We start from the raw sequence: 5,118 nt of genomic DNA, 5'->3' as shown, positions 1-5,118 counted from the left end.
ATCGTGTTGGAGGTCTGAGGGCCTTGACCCTCTTCTGGTGTGTGGCTGCCTGGAGGGAAGGCTCACCTGCCAGAACTCTCCATGGCATCCTGTAGAGGCTGCTTGCTGCTGGAGCACAGCTCCAGAAGACTCTGGTCCAGCCTTGACCATGACAGACAGACAGACAGACAGACAGACAGACAGACAGACAGACAGCCCAGACGCCCCCATCACAAGCCTCAGTGAGCTCTAGGTGGTTCTGCAGCCACTTCCACCCAGCCAGAGGGGAAGACCTTCCCCTGGTAGCCCAGCAGAAGGCCTGCGATTGGTGCAGACACAGTCCTTCATTTGCCTGGTCTCCTGCGATTGGTGCAGACACAGTCCTTCATTTGCATGGTCTCCTATGATTGGTGCAGATACAGTCCTTCATTTGCATGGTCCAGCAAAACGTTCTGGAAACGCCCCCTCTCTGAATATATAAATAGGCTGTTCGGATTAGTTTGTTTTTTTTGTTTGTTTGTTTTAATTCTGTTTCTCTGCTCTCTTTCTTTGTTTTCTCTCTTTTCCTTTTCAGTCTCTCCTTTATTTACTCTTTCATTCTGCAAAGAGTCTCACTGCTTATTCCGGGCTGACCTTGAACTCCCCCGTCCTGCAGTGTTGCCCTCTTAAGTGTGGGGACTGCAGAATGTGAATGAAGCATACACAAGTTCAGCTCCCTTTTAGAGCCAGCCAGGAGATGCTGTCCTGGGCCTGTGGCTGGAGTTCCAACATGAAGGCCAAGGAAAAGCTTCTCCTGAGAGGTCTTACTTTTGACATCATGTGTAACACTGTTTTAGACATGTGAGTTGAAATGAAGTTAGCATATGGAGAGACTGAAGGCAACATTAATGTGCAAAGAAACCGTAGGCCATCATTTACTTATAGACTTCTTCCTGCATGGGGGACTTCATGAATTATTAATAGGTGCCTTTCCTTTCAGAGGTAGGATTTTTGTTATTTTAATTTTTGTTCTGAGTTTCTGGTCGGCATTTTTCTATTTTTCAAAATTCAGAAAAGAATTCTTAAATAATTAAAATACTTTTCAACTGAAAAATAATGGAGTGGTGTTTTCTAAAGGAGAGTGACTTTGCTAGTTTTCAATGGAGGGACTGTATGCATGACAAAAGAGTAGCGACATCTTCACAATATATTCTTTCTTTTTTAATTATTTCTTGTCTTTCAATCTGGTTGAAATAGGATTTTTTGTTGTTGTTGTTGCTGTTGCAATTAGCTCCAGCATTTTGGATTTACTCTTCTTAGGCTCATAACTCATTTACCTTTTAAATTCCTTTCAAAATATTAAGACATTTCAGTTTGCCTAGAACACAGAAGATACAAAATGCTGGGAACATTTTATTCCTGAGGTGAGCATAACACACCAACTCCAAATACACAGCTTTTTCAAAGTCGCATTTTGAGCTGAATGCAACTGAGTTGCAGCAGACATAAGAACAGCTCAATGTCTTCCTCTCTACCTAAAAGTAGAACTGAATTCGACAAAACTTCCATTTGGGAAGACTTGTGTCTCCTCCTTGTTAGATAACAAACTCACTGATCACCCTGTCCCCTGGACATCTCCTCACCCACCGCCACCCAACCTAAGAAGGCCGGAGGACAGGGGTTGTTTTGTGTTTCTTCCCCGAGCCCTTCCTAAGCATTTCTGATCATTGGCAATTTGTAAAATTAGCTTTGCTGTCTTACTCTGCCCTCACGACTGGACAGTTGTTCATCCTCTTTACCTTCCTTAGTTTATCACAATATTGACCTAAAGTAAAGCAATACATTATTCACCATTTGATCTTTAAATCATGAATGTCATTGTTTTTAATTATAAAAGTAGATGAATCATCTTTATTATATTTCTACAGGAGTATAACTCCAAGGTCATTTGATTTGTTTGGGAATCAGTTTTCTTTTTGGTGAATTATCCCCTATTGGAGGATGGGAATATTTCCCTTATACTTCATTAAACCTACCTTTCAGGTACTTCTTTGCGGAAACATCATTTACAATTATTCATAAACTAAATGATATATTGAACAATTACATATTCATTCTGATTGGATAGGACCAAAGCCTTGCAGATAGACCCTGTGTTTTCTTAAAAAATAAAATGTTCAGCATCTGGAACACATTAGGAGCCCATTAAATATTTAATAGTGGATTAATATAGTTTAGCTTTGTGAAACCACGTTCTGCAGGAACAATGTCACCTTTCCACAAAGAGTTTAATTAGTGAGATTTGCAATTATACAACTCTGCAAATTGTTCCAAGAATTTGTAGAAATAAACTAATATCACAACTCTACAAGGCATTTGTGCTAAGTAATACCAAAACAACATTTTAAATACAATGAAGTACATTAAAAATGGGAGTCATTCTGAGATTTGTAGGTTCCAACTGATATTTTACTCCCTCTGGTGATCCTAAAGCAGTGCCCTTGTGTCTTTGGGTATCCCCTTTCGTGCAGAAGAAGGTTGAATAAAAAGGTGTAGGTGATACGTGATATTTGATCATTTCATCATCGTGAAATAGAGAGGGCACAGTGTAGAGGTGAAGGCCTGGACTAGGGGTACAGCTACAAGGGGGCGCAGTTAACAGTTTGTACTGTGGCCGAGCCCCTAGCTGTCAAGGGTTTTTGTGGACTGTTTTCAGTCTGTAAGATGGAGCTCTTTGTGCCTATCTTCCTCCTTGGGAAGAAGAGACACATGCAAAGTGCTTTGCGTAACCAGAATGGCAGACAAGCAACGGTGGTGACGAAAGCGCTGAAGCTTTACCCACAACTTGGTGTTTTGAATGAATGCCCGCAGCACAAATGTGTCTGGAAATACTGAGACTTTTACCATAAAAGGTGAGCTGCCTTCCTTACCTCTCCGTCTCCCAGCTCCCCACTCTCTTCCTTTGTGTCTGTATGTGAGTCCATGAGTGTCTGTACCTTCCAGAATGAGTCTACCTGATCTGCATATGCAGATAGATGCATGTGAGTCTATGAGCACGTATGTCTTCCCCCACTGTCACGTGTGGTACACATGTATATAGAAGCACATATTTATTTATCGAATGAATTATTCCACAATAAATGTTCTATGTAATTAATTCCTGGGGATCACGTAAAGTTTGCTCATGCTGACTTCATTCTGTGTTATACTCACGGCATTTTTCTCGGGAGGAATTTCCTTCTGCCTTGACACTGCCTGTTTTGGTGCATTGTCATAGTGGTGTGGCGGTGGGCAGGAGCTTGGAGACAGAAAGCATTTGTGCTGGTTGGAAAGTCCTCACCCTGGGCCTTTTACCTAGCCCGCAAAGCTGGATAAGGAAAAACAGCCCTGGTCTCAGACTCTAGCAGGAGGAGCCGAGAGCCGCCCAGCCCATGGGCAAAGCTTACTTTAATGTCTCCTTCCGAGAAAAATGCCGTGAGCAGCGAGGTGGGCTTAGTGTCATGTTATACATAGCATTCGTGGCTACCCCGCAGGTTCGTTCTGGGACACCTCAGTCCAATTTAAGAGAGATGTGAAATTTGGCAATCTCTAGACGTCTGTGAAGTATAATCTTTAGAGGTGGCTCTTGCTCAGTGACCACATTTATTCCCAACTCTGTGAAAGAAATCTCAACTTCTGTTATTCACTGTGGAAATACTTTTTATTCAGCCGGGCAAGGTGATACGTTCCTATAATTCCAGCTACTCCAGAGGTGAAAGCAAAGAACTGCAACTCAAAACCAGCCTGAACGAAGTCAGAGAGGCTCTGTCTCAAGAACTTCATGTTGTCCTGGGGCAGACTTGGGGCCCAGCAAGGGGAAGCGAGGGTGTGGAGGGCCTGGGTGGGCCTCAGCCTGCTAGGGGGCCCAGCACCCGCTCCACATCCTCCTAATCACGCCAGCAACCTTTCTACCTGTGTGTGAAAGGGACAATCGTCATATACAATTTCATTTAACAGCAACACCCTTCCCAAGAATGCTTTAACCCGAGGAGACATAAACTATGCATGTGTTTAGAAATCTGATTATTCAAATGAAAAACTCTCCATTGCTCTGACTCCCCTTCCTTCATGGCTTTCCTCCTCCCTTTTGTGCTCTTGAAAAATGACTTGGGTATGGGACACAGAAGGCTTTGCCCACAGCTTGTGTGGCTCTGGGCGTTGTGGACGAGCCATTCCTGCTCCCCTGGGACACTTAACTCAGTCTCGGCAGAAAACCAGGTTCCATTTGCTTTGCAGGCATGGTTACATTCTGTTTAGAGCATAGGAGCTCTTGGTGCTGTTGGTGCGCCAGGCAGTGGGGGACCCCTCCGGTGTAACAACCCAGGCAAGAGCCCGCGTTCACTGGCCTTGCGCCCCACAGAAACCAAGAACAGGAAACCCAGGGAGGAGCCAATGGCAATCCTGGGACACTGTGGCGGGGGCACAGATCAGGCTGTAAAGAACCAGGGAAGCGTCTAGAAGGTGATGTCCGAGCTGAAGCGTGAGAGTGATAAAGCAAAGCAGGCCCAGGCAAGAGACGCAGTGAGAGCGTCAGACCAGCGACCAGCGGACGCGACTCGAGATGTTGGCGCTGAGTGTGCGCTTGGCTGTAGCTGGCTGTTACCCTGAGGTGGGTCACACACGCCCCCCTCCCCAGCTCTGTGTCTGCAGGTCCGGGTGGCCTTAGGGCATGCTGTAGCCGAGGTGTGAGACTCACCAGTGCGCCCTCTCTGAGCTTGGATTCCGATGGTCTTGCCAACTTCTGTGTTCTTTCTTGAGCGAAGAGAAAGCCCCTCCTGGGAGCAGTCGGGGTCCCCACGGCCACAGCAGCGGAAGCACGACGCTCCCAAAGTCCCTCCAGCTGACACTCACGTAAGTCCACGCCAGCGGCCCAGACCTGTGCCCGAAACGCTGAACAGAGCAGCAATGCCCAGTCACCGTGGGTGACCTTCACGCCAAGGGAGGGAGCGGAGTCCCGGTGGTTACACACGACGCAAGATGACTGCAAGGTTTCTTCACTTTCCTTCAGACTGGAAGACCGTTTTAACACTGACTTTTCTCACATCCTCATGGCCCTCTACCCCCTTTTGGCCTGCTATTTTTTTTAAGAATAGAATTCCAAATATTCTTCCCCCAAGGAGG

General features: G+C 45.7%; 1 long non-coding RNA gene across 1 annotated transcript in view; it reads right to left on the bottom strand.

Annotated features, from left to right (window-relative positions):
* Positions 1 to 1,919: 1,919 nt before the first annotated feature.
* LOC150044930 (uncharacterized) overlaps positions 1,920 to 5,118 on the bottom strand; it is a 7,101-nt gene continuing 3,902 nt past the window's right edge. The window contains exons 4-5 of the long non-coding RNA XR_016532905.1: positions 4,694 to 4,887; positions 1,920 to 3,325 (exon numbers count right to left, since the gene is read on the bottom strand). This is a non-coding gene — a long non-coding RNA (uncharacterized LOC150044930). The remainder of the gene's footprint in view (positions 3,326 to 4,693; positions 4,888 to 5,118) is intronic.

Source organism: Megascapheus bottae, chromosome 28 (assembly GCF_031878675.1).
Source record: "Megascapheus bottae isolate mThoBot1 chromosome 28, mThoBot2.hap1, whole genome shotgun sequence".
NCBI lineage: Eukaryota > Metazoa > Chordata > Mammalia > Rodentia > Geomyidae > Megascapheus > Megascapheus bottae.
The sequence above is the reverse complement of the archived record's forward strand: the minus strand, read 5'-3'. Positions and strand labels throughout refer to the sequence as shown.